Source organism: Tamandua tetradactyla, chromosome 11 (genome assembly GCF_023851605.1).
Source record: "Tamandua tetradactyla isolate mTamTet1 chromosome 11, mTamTet1.pri, whole genome shotgun sequence".
Taxonomy (NCBI): Eukaryota; Metazoa; Chordata; class Mammalia; order Pilosa; family Myrmecophagidae; genus Tamandua; species Tamandua tetradactyla.
The window spans coordinates 54,358,120-54,373,291 of NC_135337.1; the positions used below are offsets into that span (position 1 = coordinate 54,358,120).

The 15,172-nt window shown below is 39.4% G+C and overlaps 1 protein-coding gene across 1 annotated transcript in view; it reads left to right on the top strand.

Annotated features, from left to right (window-relative positions):
• The window catches only part of NEGR1 (neuronal growth regulator 1), an 886,099-nt gene that overhangs the window by 702,459 nt on the left and 168,468 nt on the right, over positions 1-15,172 (top strand). The window lies entirely within an intron of this gene.

The following is a 15,172-nucleotide window of genomic DNA, read 5'->3' on the forward strand; positions in this document are numbered from 1 at the left end:
CAGTGATTTGTTTCACAGCAGATATAGGTACAGGTTGGGGATGTTATGCTGATGTTTGTGAATGTGGGTGCCCATCAGCCAGGGAGCACTGGTCTGGGGGTGCATAACTCTGGTGTGCATTGGTCTAAGGCATGGGCCCTTTGTGCCCACATGTAGAGCTGTGGCAGCAGGTTGGTGTTATGTCTTCATGGATTGGGGACAGATATGACCTGGCTGCTCAGGTCAGCACTTTCTTAGAGGTGAGAAATGTCGTTGAGGGCTGTGCGCATGTGCAGTTTTAGGACTGCTGTGAAGTGCCTTCTCAGAGCTGAATGATGTGATTGGGGGCCTGAGTGCATGTGTGGGCCTGGGAGTGCCATAAACTGAAATGCAGAGCTCAAGGGCATTGGGATGATGCTGTGCAACACTATGGGCAGGGGAGCAGGGGTAGCCTGGGTATGGAGGTTATTGCCTCCAGCCTTTATGTGCTGGCAACAGGCTGCAGGGAACAGGGAGGGGGAGGTAGTGCTCTGGAGGGGTGCAGGAGAGGTGGGTTGGGCTGCACTTGGGGTGGGGGTGGGGGGCAAGTATGTGCACTGGGGGCTGATGGGGTGGGGGCACCTGGGGCGTGGGGAATGGGTGTGGGTGACGGGGTTCAGGTGTTTGGGGTGTGGAGTTAGTTGCAGGTCATGGGGCTGCTCTGGTGAGGGTAGTGCACCCAAGGGACGTGGCCTGGCTTACTTCCTAGTCACGGCTCCTGTCCGTGCACTCCTGCAGGCTCCGCACCTCCACGCCAGGCTCCAGCTTTCTGCCTCTCAATTCCTTGGCCTCTGCACCAGGGCTGCCCCATGTGATGCAGAAGGCTCTCTCAGGTCAGCCACACTCCCAAATCACCACCTCAGTCACCCTCCTGTCCCTTCTCTAACTTTTCCATGGAGCAGGGCTAATTTCAAGCTACTCTATTCAGCCATGTTCCCAGAAGTATCTCAAATGTTTATCATTAAATTATCTTACTAATTAAGATTTTTCACTACTTTTAATCACCGATGTCTTATCAGTACAACTTTTATCAGCCCTGGGATAACTTTACCATCTGAGGCTAGGAAGATAAAGACATTTAAGTGGGTGAATTGAGTGGGAGCATTTCAACTACTGGCAATTAGAGAGCATATGCCTTCCAAAGACCTAATTGCATATTATTATATTTAAAACTTTAGACCAGTCAAACAGAGTTGAAAGTGGGCCAGTGGGAAAAAAGAATATAAAAAGAAGAAAAAAGAAAGTGGGTCAATGGCCAGTTTGCATCCCCTGACTTAGAGTTTAGGCTGTGTCATTAAAAAAATCACCAAAATCAAATAAGTAATAAGAAAATACAGGTGGAACACTAAGGAACTGTGAAAGTGCACAGTAAGAGTCCCTTCAACACAAATCTGAGTATTAGGAAATGCTTCAAGGATAAGCTGGCTTTGGAACTGGACACCAAAGGATAAGCAACATTTCCAAACACTGCAAGGAGAAAAGAGTGGTTGTGGGCAAGGGAAAAGCACAGCCAATGATGTGTGATCATTCTATGAAGAACATGGTATGCTTTGGAGTACAAGAAGTGAAAACAGGCATAATAGGAGATAGAGCTTAAAAGTCCTTCGTGAAAAAACCTTGGAGGGTCTTAAATGCCATGATAAGACATTTGAACTTGATTGCATAGACATTTTCAAGAGTCCTTTAGTGACTGATCCAATCCCTAGCTTAGCAAAGTGCTTCTGGGAAAAATTGGAAAGAATAGATGGGAAAGATGAGAAATATGGCTTAAATTAGGGAATTTGCTATGCATTTAGAAAATGAGAGATAGAAAAGATAATATTTATGATTATATGGTATGTGGATATCTCTCAATAAAATTGCATTAAAAAAGAAAAGCTAAGATTTGTAGTTTCAGTAACACAGGAAATGGAACAGTTAAGGATAATTCCAAGTTTTCTGTCTAGATAATTAGATGAATGGTGAAGCCATTACTGAGGCTGGTAATACAGGAAAAGAATTTGGGGTGGGATCATGTTGAGTTTGATTTGGGACATACTGGTGCTCAGGGGCTAATAATACTGCACATAGAGTCCACCTGTGAACAGCTGGAATTTGGTTGTGTTCCTAAAATTCTTAGTGATCTTTTCAACTTGAATGTGTCCACTTATCACTTTATGCTTGAATCCCTTCAGTGGTTCTTCTTGCCCTTGGAATCAAGTCCTAACACTAACATATGCCATGGAAGCCTTCATATTCTAGCATCTTTTGTTTATCTTTCTGGCTCTCTCTCTTGCCATTCTGCTCTCTCACAATCACAGTGAAAACCATCCTGAAATATTTTAATTTCCACACTGTCACATAGTCTCTGTCTTTCAGGCCTCATGACATGTTGGCCTCTATGCTCCACATGCACACCCATCCCTGGCCACTCTTGCTTGGCTGCCTTCCATTGTCTGTTAGTCTCAGTTCAGATGTCATCTTCTCCCAGAATTCTACCTTGAGCCTTTGGAATTCAGAAGCAGATGTGCTCACCTGTGCTCACTCCTATCAAAGCACTTATTAAACTTTACTCGACTTTTTACTTGTCCATCTCGCCTTCTAAACTATACTGTACCTGGGAGTAAGGAGTCCGCCTTCCTCACTTTTGTGTCTGCAGCACTTAACATGGTGTTTGGCACAAATAGCATTGTGTGTTGAAAGAATTGTATATATTTAATATTTACAAAGTAGAGCATTCTTATGTTAATACACTTCCAAAACCATAAGAGAATATTAGCACGAATGGATTCTGTTGCTTTCGATGATGAGACGAGGGTAAACCCATAAGCTGTACAATTAACAAAATGTTGATATCTATTGTTCAATTCTGGTTTACCAGGATGTCTTTGCTGCAAAGGTGGTCTCAGCAAAATGGTTTTATTACATATTGTAGGATGAAACTTGACATTAAATTTGTGGGCATATTGATATTAGAAAAGCAATGCAAGCAAAAGGAGGGAATCCTGTCATAGGTCAGGTTGTCAGGGATACAAGACTCACTGCTCTCAGGGGAGGGTGACACCTGCTCTGAGGCCTTTGTTTATTTGGTGTAGGATTAAAAGGGAATATCTTCCTCATGTGAACCAAACTGTCACAAATAAGGCAGCCCAAATGTCTCTAATCTAAAATTATTAATTTCATTAATATTGATAAAGTAAACAAGACATACATTTTAAATAGCTTAATAAAGTCTAAAATCATTAAAGTGTTCTAATATATTATAATAACATTAATTTATTCAAATGTGCAACTAAAGATAGATACCCCTTGGGGCTGAGACAGTGATGCATGATATTCTTCAGTCTGTTCCTAGGAATAAATGATATCATATTGTTTTGAGAATTAAGTACCAAGCAACACAGTAAACTAATAGGTTGCCATAGCAGCATGTTCACATAAATTTTCATTTCTCTCTGGTTTCTAGCAGCTCTGACTGCTCCTCTTTTTGCCTTTTAAAAAAAGAAATCTACCCTGCACATCTGTGAAAAGCCTAGATGAAGTTGATAATGTGCATGTAATTGATACTGCGTTTGGCACATCTTGAAATCATGATGCCATAATCTTTTCAGTCACTCTCCTAGATCTTTTCTTTAAAAATAATTTCCTGTCTGCTCAATATTTAATATTTTGCTGCCATCTGAAAGGAAATGTATCTGTTCTAAGAAACAGACCCTATCATTGAACAATAATAACACCTATCATATATCTAGTGCCTACTGCAGTTGATACATATATGCCTAGATATTACATTTCATGTATTTAAAAAACATTCTTACATCAGCACTTTGAGATTGTCTTCCATATGAAAAAAATAACACCTCCAGAAATGAACAGGCATAAGCCACTCAGCCAACTGTGTAACGATCACTTACAGTGTACCTACTAAGTACCTGGCACATCATGCATGGATACAAAAAAATAACAATACAAGCCAAGAACCCTACCCTAATAGAGTTTATACCCTGATGAGGAAGAGGACCATCAATCACAAATCACACAAACACATGAAAACTTGCAACAGTGTTACAAGGGAAAATGGTGTTGCCGAAGAGAACATTTGACCTAATCAGAAAGAACACAGTACCTCTATACCTCACTATATCTTTAGCTTTAGATACAATTTTGGACTTACTCAAAATGTTGCATTCTTGCCATTCTGCTAGGTTATTTTTTCTGCTCCTGGCAGTATTCTGCATATGCAAAGGCAAGGAACGGGGACAGGGAAGAGACATTTTCTGCTATCCAAATACTTAGCAGACTTAGGGAAGAAAAATAAACAATACTTGATGCTAAATGTGTGAAAGTGGAGTTAAAGGAGGGAGGGAAGAGAGAACCTATTTGGTGTTTCTCATCTTGGGACTGTGAGTCATCTGTGAAGCTAACTCCATTGGAAGTTGCAGGGAGCTGCCGTAAAAGGTTGCATTGCTGGAGATAACTAAGCTTCAAACAGATTTTCAAAGGCCTCTAATCCAGGGAAGTCTCTAGATAGTTAGTTGAAACTAAACCTCGCTTTTCTGTTTGGCTTTCTACCCTGGTACATTCACCCCTTTGTTTGGACCTAGCTTTCCTGGCATGGTCACCATGTACCACCTGGCTCTTCAGCTTCATTGTTTTTTGTTCCCTAGCTTGACTCAATTTCCTGGAACTACCCATGGTTTCTTACTTGCCTCAGCAAATTCAAATATAAGACTCTGTTTTCTACCTGTTGATTTGCATATCGATTATTTCCTAGGGAGGTGGATACCAATAGTCAGATGATCTGGATTCAATTCTTGGTTCTGTCACTTATCAGGTGGAGAAAGATAAATTCATCTTTCTGAACTTTGGTTTTCTCATCTGTAAAATGAAGAACCTGCCTACTTCCTAGGGTTGCTATAAAGATGAGTTGATATTACATATGAAAATACTTAAATGTTTTCTGAATGTCAATTTCCCACACTCTTAGCACTGAATTTTTTCTACAATGTTGAGATTTTTTTTAGTGTTAGGAGACTTCAGTCAAAAAATGTGTTGAGAACAAATAACATTTCCCCATAAGTAAGTAAAGTACCCCTGCTCACACTGAAAAGACTAAAAAAGAGAAAGAAAAAAAAAAGATAGCCATGATTCAGAGCCAAGATATATAGAAGCTAGGCTTCTATGATTGAGAAATGAGGCACTTTGGGATATGAGGTGGAAGGGCCTAGATGCCAGCCCAATATCATGGTCACATCTTCAGGTTTAGCTAAGGTCCTTGAGAGAGTACTCTGTCATATTGTCTCTTTACCTTGGTTCCTATCAAGTGCTTGGTCCTTGAAGCGTAAGAGGCATTTAATCATTATGTCATAGCTAAGTATTACCTCATTTCCATTAAGGCCATACCAGAGCTCTGCCATTGCCTATGACTTTTCTGAATCCCCCTTTATATATATACAGTTATCCATATCTTTCTCTTATACCATTGCTTGGAACCCCACAAGCCTGCAATCCATTGTTGGAAGTAGCATTCTTTTTCTTTGTAAATATAACTCATGATTCAAGTACTTCGTTCCCCCACCCTCCTTTTATCTCTGCTATACTAGCACCCCAAGATTGATTAACAAGACCACATTAATCTTATCTAGTCTTATAACTTGATATATGGTGATTATATTCCCTTGTAATTCCAGTCTGATAAAAAAAAAATCTGGCATCACTTAAGACTATCTCCCCCACTCCTCCTCCAAGTTCTTTCAATATTTTAGGTGAACATTCATCTGCTACACTAGCAATGAAGTCTTTCTGTAGCTATTTTAATCTTTGAAAAATTTCTCTAGAAATTTTATTGTTATCCCTAACCTGGAAAAACAGATACTGAACAATAACCCAAGATGTGGAGTGAAGGTGGATTTACATATAAAATGACTGAGATCTGGTGTAGGTGCTCGATTTATTTTAGCAATATTAAAAACCGGTGCTGAAGGCTATGTAGTCAGTTGGCTGTGGTACTATTACTACCAGCTCTTCAGGCCATTCTGGACAACCGCTGCCTTAAGGGGATTGTGACTGTGAGGCTTGTGAACATTTCATAATTCAGAAATTGTAAATATCCCTATTTATTAGCATGCCTTACTCATGCCACCTCTGGTTGACAGTTGAAAATATAGGGGACCATTCCAATTCAGAATAGTCAGTTGGACAAGTTGTATCACTTACAAGTTGGCAGCATCTGCTGGCAAAGCAAATAGCTGGCAGCTTACAGTTTTATGAGGCATTGGCCAAGTCAGAAAGGAAGAAGTGTGAGGGTAATGGTCCTGGGTATGGAGGATACTCCTACTGGTGGCAGAGAATAGAGAACAGCAGAGTCCACAGTAATAGAAAGATCCTACAGCCACAGGGTCACTAAATGGTGAAAATGTAACAATGACAAATGACCAGGAATTTCCAAGGAAGCACCATGTACTGCTGATCTTCTGCTGAGGGAAGATACATATAACTCCTTCCTCAAGAAAATTTGTTTCTCTAGTCTTGGAGTGTGATGGGGTTAGGGGATTTCTGTAAGAAAGCACCTCTCATTCTAAAATCTAGGTCAATACAAGAGTGATAATCTTTACAAAAAATGTATTATAGCCAATGTTCACAAGATTGGGATAAATCTGTTTTATAAAGAAAGAAGTACCGTCAGTGAAAGAGCTTGTTTATTATTTGTTTTTCATCAAGGAATTGGCATTAGGGCCATATGTGCTGGAGCTTCTGAATATGGCTTAAATTTCTGTATCCAGTGACTGAGGGTAGTTGTGTTCACCATAACAGGATCGTCAGTGCAGCTACCATACTCTTCTGTTGTAAGTATCTGTTTACAGGTCTGATTCCTACCCTCGGCTTTGAAAATTTAAAGGGCAGAGACCATGAGATGCCCAGCCTAGTCACTTATTGCCTAACAAAGAGCTAACCTTTGTAACAGTATAAGAAAGACTTCCAGAACTGATCTGAAGAGTTGAGCACGTCTCCTCTCCCAACCCCCGTTCCTTCAGGAGAATCCCAGAAGTACATGCTCCAGTTATACACCATCCCAGAAGTTGCCCTTCGGCAAAGACAGCCAGGAGAAAATAGGTCCTCAAACAGTGTTTGAGACCTCAGCACTTTGAAAACCCTCGACTCTAGAAGAAAGTGCTCCTTGGTCTTCTCCAATAATCTCAGAGAAGCAGCTTCCTCTAGAGGGAAGAAATTCTCACTCCCCCCATCCCCCTCAGAAGATACTTTTCCTTCTTATTGGCCATAATCACCAGCCTGGATGATCCAAGCAGCAGGGGTTGGGCACTCACGTGGCAGTCTGGTAAAGATTCATACAGCACTGTTGGCCAGAGACCGAAAATGGGCCTACACGTACAGAGCATGGATAGTGCATCACCATTTAACAACGTGACTTTGCTTAAGCCAACTTCCTCAAAAAGATAGCCATAAGGGACATAAGCCAACTGTGTCATGGAGTGTCTGAATATACTCCCTTGAGACTTTCTCCATGGATTCTAGCTGATTAAAGAACCTGGTTAATTTTTTCTTTTGCAGCAAAATGAATGTTGGTTTTGGAAAATGGGATGCAATGGGTATTTAGTAGCCTAAGGAGTTGCTGGGTCCTCTGGAGAATATGTCTGTAACATAAAGAGGGGCAAATTAATGTGAGCCATAATGCTGAAGCTTTCAGGGAAATGAAACTGTGAATATTACACCCAACACCTATTGATTAGTTGAAAGTAAAATTATTAATGTGTGGCAGAAAAATGTTCAGTAATCACTATAGAAATTCAGCAAAAATATTGTACATTTGTAATATGAGAAAGAGGAGTAAAACAGTGTAACTTCCCTGATACTTTTGTTTTTTTTTTTCGTTTATTAAAGAAGTTATGGGTTTACAGAACAAATATCCATAAAATAGAGGATCCCCATACCAGTCCCACCAACACTTTGTGTGGTACAGAACATTTGTTATAGCTGATGATGCCATGTATTTATAACTGTACTATTATTTAAAGTCTGTGGTTTAACTTAGGGGTCCCTGTTTGCATAGTGTAGTTCTATGGATTTAGTTTTTAATTTTTATTCTATTACCATACATACAATCTAACAGTTCCATTTTTAATCCTATTTGTATAGATATTTCAATGCTGTTAGTTGTGTTCTCAATGCTGTACTACCATCACCACCATCCATTACCAAAACATTCCCAACATTCCAAATAGGAACCCTGTACCTTTTAAGCTTTAACTTCCAATCCCCTATCCCCACCTAGTCCCTGGTAACCTATATTCTAAATTCTGACAAATGAGTTTGCTTAGTCTAATTGTCTCAGGTCAGGGAGATCATGCAATATTTGTCCTTTTGTGTCTGGCTTTTTTCACTCAAGATGGCATCCTCCATGTTCATTCATGTTATCACATGTGTCAGGACTTCATTCCTTTTTATGGCTGAATAATATTTCTTTTTTTTAATTTTTTTTTTTGTATACTATGGTGGGGGTCACATTTCATTATTTCTCCATGTGAGTATCCCCTTATTGCATCACCATTTCTTGACATTTTTATTTATTTGTTTGGTTTTTTGGGTTTTTTTTTTTTTTTTTTTTTGGTAAGTGCATGGGCCAGAATTGAACCTGGGTCTCCTGCATGGCAGGTGAGGATTCTACCACTGAACTACCCTTGCACCCCCCCCAAATAATATTTCATTGTAGGCATATATCACATTTTATTTATTCATTCATCAACTGATGGACACTTGTGTTGCTTCCACCTTTTGGCAATTGTGAATAATGCCATTTGAACATTGGTGTGACTATATCTGTTTCAGTCCCTGCATTCAATTCTTTTGGGTGTACTCTAGTAGTGGGATTGCTGGGTCACACTGTAATAGTTCTATAGTTACCTTTCTGAGGAATTGCCAAACCTCCTCCACAGTGATTACATCATTTTACATTGCCATCAGCTATGAATGAGTGTTCTTTCTCTGCATCCTCTCCAACACTTATTTTCCAATTTTATAATAGCACCCATTCTAATGGATAGGAAATGATATCTCATGGTTTTAATTTGCATTTCCCTGGTAGTCAGTGATGTTAAGCATATTTTCATGTGCTTTGTGGCCGTTTGTATATCTACTTTGGAGAGATGTATGTTCAAATCTTTTGCCCATTTTTTAGTTGGGGTTGTTTGTCTTTTTGTTGTTAACTTGGAGGATTTCTTTATATATTCTGAATACTAATCCATTAACAGATACGTGGTTTCCAAATATTCCTACCATTTGTGTAAGTTGTCATTTTACTTTCATTTGATAAAGTCGTTTGCAGAACAAAAGTTTTTAATTTTAATGAGGTCCCATTTAGCCATTTTTTCTTTTGTTGCTTGTGCTTTGGTTGTAAAGTCTAAGAAACCAATGCTTAACACAAGGACTGAAGATGCTTCCCTAAGTTTTCTTCAAGGAGTTTGACAGTTCTAACTCCTATGTTAAGGCCCTTTGTCCATTTTTAATTGATATTTCCTTATGGTGTGACGTATTGGTCCTCTTTCTTTTTTTTTTTGCAAATGGGGATCCAGTTTTCCCAGCACCATTTGTTGAAGAATTCAATGGTATAATTAAAAAAATCACTTGGCCATAAATGTGAGGTTTGATTTCTGAGCTCTCAATTCAGTTTCATTGGTCTATATGTCTGTCCTTTTGCCAGTACCATGCTATTTTGAATACTATGGCTTTATATGTGACTAATCACTTTTCTTTTTCTGTTTCCATGATTCTCTTTTTGTCTTTGGTATTTGATATTTTGATTAATAAGTTTCTTGGAGTAGGTCTATTAGGATTTATTCTTTTTTTGTTTGTATTATCTTGCCTTTTTTGGACATGTTTATTTATGTCTGTATTGGTTTGCTAAATGCTGCCGGTATGCAATATAACAGAAATGGAATGTTTTTTTTTTAAGGGAATTAAGTTACAAGTTTACAGTTTTTAAGTCCATAAAAATGTCCAAACTAAGGTATCCAGATAAAGATACCTTGACTCAAGAAAGGCTGATGTCTAACACATGAGAACGCATGTGGCTAGTGTCTGCTGGTCCTTGTTCCTGGTTCCATTGTTGCCAGCAGTTTCCTCTTCAAGCATCTGTGGGCCTTCAACTAGCTCCTCTAGGACATAACTCTGGGTCTTTGCTGCTTGGCATCTCATGGAAAGGCACATGGTGATGTTTTCTGGGCTCTGCATCTCCAAACGTCCATGTCTAAGTATCCGCTCTCTCTGTCAGCACTCCAAGCATCTCCAAATGTCTGTGTCTCTGTCAGCTTTGGTTCCTATCTAGTTTCTGTTGACTCTCTCAGCTCCTGGTGTTCCCTGGGGCTTCTGTATTTCCAAGCATCTGTGTCTGCATATGCAACTGAGATTTCTCCAAGTGTTTCCCCTTTTAAAGGACTCCAGTAAACTAATCAAGACCCACCTTGAATGGGTAGAATTACATTTCCATCTAAGGTCACACCCACAATTGGGTGTGTCACATCTCCATTGAAACTATCCAATTAAAGGATTAAATGAAACATGGCTGTTCCCATAAGATTGAATCAGGAAAAAGACATGGCTTTTCTGGGGTACATAATAACTTCAAACTGGCACAGTGTCTTTCCTAAGAGTTGGGAAATTGGGGAACATTATTTCCTCATAGTCTTTCTGCCCCTTTCCTTTTTCTTCTCTTTCTGGAACACCCATGACATGTATGTTTGTGCACTTCGTGCTGTCATTCAAATCCCTGACACCCTGCTCAATATTTCCATTCTTTGTTCTGTCTGTTCTTCTATGTGAGGTTTCAATTGCCCTAATTTCTAATTCCTTGATTCATTCTTCTACATGTTCAAATCTGCTGTTGTGTATACCTAGTGTACTTTTAATCTCTATGACTGTGCCTTTCATTCCCATAAATTCTGTTGTTTCTTTTCATACTTTCAAATTCTTCTTTATGCCTACCCAATGTCTTCTTAATGTCTTTTATCTCACCAGCCTTATTTTCCTTCTTCTCCTTGAATTGATTTAGGAAATTTGTTTGAATTTCTTTGACTAGTTATTCAGAATTCTGTGTTTACTCCAAAAATTTTTTTTTATCTGATTATCTTGATGAGTTTACTCTGAAGGTCTATTTTTCTCTCTTGCCTAGGGATTTATCATTGATTGGCTTTGATTAAGGCTCTTCTTTGATAATTGGTTCAGGTTATTCTAGATCTTTAGGATTGTGTTTTACTGATCAGGTTTTTTTCAGCTTTTCTTCTGATTCTTGGCCAATTTTCTTTTTAAGATTACACTATATATGCAATTGTTTCATACCCAAGGGAAAACTTCTTTTCCTCTTTTCCTTCTCTAGGAATCTTGATCTATTCTGTTTGTTTTTTATTTGCCTCTGTGTGTGGGATTTTTTGTTTTGTTTTGTTTTTTGCTTTGTTTTTATGTTCTGCATTAATTTCTTCTAGCTCCTTTTGCCTAGAGGTTGAAATCTAGAAAGAGGGTCACTCTAGAGAGGGCATTCCCGAGTCAGTATTTCCCAGTCAAAACTGGGCCAGGGACTCATGAAGGGGGCACAGACCAGTTCCAAAGAACCCTGGGAAGAGAGTCAGGAAAGATACCAAAAAGCCTTTTTGATTACATCCTGAAGCTGACTTTCCTGGCCTGCTCTGCAGATGATACTCTTCAGCAACCTTTCCCCACAGCCCTAAGAGAGGCTGGCATCCTTGAAATTCCACTGCCTTTGCCCCTGTCAGGGGTCAAGTTGAAACAATGGCCATGGCAGCAGTCCTTGTTGGGGAAGACAAAAAACACTGGGACCCAACATATCTAAATCTGATGATCAAAAGCCGTGATCAGTACTCATCAGTATCCCCCCCACCCCCATTCTTGAGGAAGAGGACTTCCATATCCCTCTCTGTCCCAGCAGGCAATCAGAAACCAGACCCAAGGCAGCTGGCCTTGAGAGTAGAGGTTGAGCGCCAGCAGTCACCACTGAGTGCTTTACTCACAGTTCTGTACTGCAGTGTTTCAGCCTCTTTGTCCTGCTCTTGCATGGGTGTTATGCAATGCTCCCTTGGCCTCTGGAGCCACAGAGTAGTTGTTTCAGACACTTTATGTCTACTCACTAGCTGTTTTTAGCAGAGAAGTGAATACTGCAGCTCCCTACTCTGCCATCTCCCCTGGAAGTTTCTTATTACTTTTTATTAATTTTCATTTTAGCACCTGTAGAAAGTAGGAAGTAGAATTCATGCCAAGCAGTACAATACAATAATATCAGATTTATAATAACCTAAATGATTGCCTTTACTACAGGTCTTTATTTCTTTATGTTCCTTTGAACCAATGTCTAGTGTCATTTCATTTCAGTCTGTTTGTAGGGCAGGTTTAGTGGTGATAAACTCCCTTAGCTTTTGGTTATCTGAGAATGTTTAATCTTGTCTTCATTTTGAAAGAGAGTCTCACTGGATATAAAATTCTTGACAGACAGTTGTTTTCTTTCAGCACTTTAAATATTTCAACCCACTGCCTTCTTACTTTCATGGTTTCTGTTGAGAAACCGGAACTCAATCTAATGGTGACTCCCTCCTACATAACACATTACCTTTCTCTTGCAGCTTCTAGAACTCTTTCCTTGTCCTTTGCATTTAATAGTGTAATCAAAATAAATTTTTATGGGTGTATTTTTCTTCATGTTTATCCTGTTTTGGTGTTCTCTGAGCTTCTTGAATGCACATATTCATACCTTTTAAGTTTGGGAAGTTCTCTTTCATTATTTCTTTGACTATTCCTTCTGCCCCTTTCACTCTTTCTTCTCCTTCTGGTATCCCCATAATATATATATTGATATGCTTGATGGTATCCCAAATCTGTATTGGGCTATTTTCACTTTTAATATTTGTTTAATCTTTCTTCTCTTCAGTCTGACTCATCTCAAGTGTCATTCTTTGAATTCATTGATTCTTTCTTCTGTCTGCTTCTATCTGTTCTTGCAACCCTCCTGGCCATTCTTTACTTCAGTTATTTTGGGTTTCCAATCCAGTAGTTCTGTTTCATTCCCTTTTAAAATTTTTCTCTCTTTACTTAGAGTCTCATATTGCTCATTCATTGTTTTCCTGGTATCCTTTACTTCTTTCTCTGTACTTTCCTTCACCTCCTTGAGGACTTTTAAGATCATGTTTTTGAAGATTTTGTTTCATATGTCCACATTCTGGTCTTCTTCATTGCTGTTTTCTGTATTTTTTATCCTCTTCCTTTGCATGGGCCATCAATTTCTGTTTCCTTGTCTTGTACTCCTAATACATAGTGTACTTTTTCACATTTAAAACTTTTAACTATAAGATTTTTTTTCCCTGAGATGTCTATTTCTTGGTTTTGTAACCAGCTGGTGATAAAACAGAGATTTTCTTGAGCTTCAGCTCTGGGATCAGGAAGGTCTGCACACAATGAATGCAGCGTATAGGGTTTTCTTTCTCTTTCTGGGTTTTGTCTTGTCTTGGGCTTTTGCTTTTTAGTTGTCTTGGCATTCCCCTATTTAGAAGAGTCTGACTGTTCTCTCTGATTCCCAGGAGACAGACCTCCTTCTCCCAGCTGTTTGAAGCCAGTAGGACTTTGCCCAAGATTATCTACCTCTGTAGATTTTTTTAACCCTCCTTTCATTGTCTCAAGCTGCTTTATCCTAAGGACAAATTCTGGGAGGAGTCACCCTGGAGATAACTTTCTCAAGTCAGTCTTTCCCAGCCAAAACAAGGCCAGAGACCCAGGAAGGGGGGTACATTTTGACTCCAAAGTGCCCTGGGGAGGGGATCAGGAAGGGCACCAAAAAGTTCTCCAAAGGTTACACAAAGTGAAGCTTTCCTGACCTGCCCAGCAAATGCAGCTCTTCTGCTAACTGTCCCCTACAGCCCTGAGGAGACAGTGTGTCTTTAAATCTCTAATGCCTCTGCCCTCCAGGGGGTGGGGTTGAAACAATGGCTGCCCACAGAGCCAGGCCCCCAGCCATCTGAGTTTGCTATTCAAAATCAGTGATCAGAGTGCCCACTTCTGTTCTTGGGGAAGAGAATTTTTATGTCCCTTTCTGTCACCAGTGAGCTAGCCAGGGGCTGGACCCCAAGGTAGACTGCTGTGTTGGTGGGGGAATGGGTGCTGGTAGCCGCCACATTAAGAACAGTTTATTTCGTGCTTTACAGTAGTTTATCAGCCACTTCCTCCCACTTTTTCCTGTATGCTATTCACTGTTCTTCTGGCCTCTGAAGTTTCAAAATAGTTGTTTCAGACAGTTTCTGCCTGTTCAGTATTTATTTTGATGGAAGAACTGAGTCCTGGAGCTCCGTACTCTGCCATCTTCCCCAGAAGCCCATCCCTCCTTATATTTTATACCCTATTTTCTTATATCAGAGTTGGAGATCATTAAGCTTATTGCTCAAGTTAAAGTTTGCTCAATATTTATTCAACTCAAAGTTTTATTAATAAGATTAACATTTGAGTTTTGGATATACCAAATTCAGCTATTACATGAACTGTAAGTAATTCCCAGAGTAATCAAGCATGGCTGCTTATTTCAATCTGCCTTTAAGTACAGTTTATTTTATCTAAATTCAAATGCAAGCCATGTAGCATAATGTGAACGAGTTCAACTTAAACTCTCTGTAGAATGACATTTATTAGCATTTTTGTGATTAAAGAAATATCTACTACTGAAACTTGAACAAATTAAAGATAAAAATCATATATACCATTTCAGCTATGGACTTGCATAGCCTATATTGTGATGAGCACATCTCTTTCACGGTGAACTCTGGGGTTAGTTAGGGAGAAGCTAGTATCTGGATATCATCCTCATTGTGGCAGAATTCACATTTAGAAACAGAGTGTTTTGAAGGACCCACTGATGAGGACATGTTGCACAAATTCCTTTGGCCCACGTACTATTTATTGTGCACCTAGAAGCCCATGATTAAATGTTGTGCAGGACTTAAATATAAGAGAAAGTATATCCAAATGGCCCTACCTTTGGGGAAATTTAAAACAGTTCAATCAATTTCGTATTGAAAAGACTTACATAGTGGAAACTGCTAGAGAGAGCAATGCAAGACAGTGGTCTTGGTTTTATAAATCCCACAATTTGGAGAGAGACATGCAGAGAGGGGAT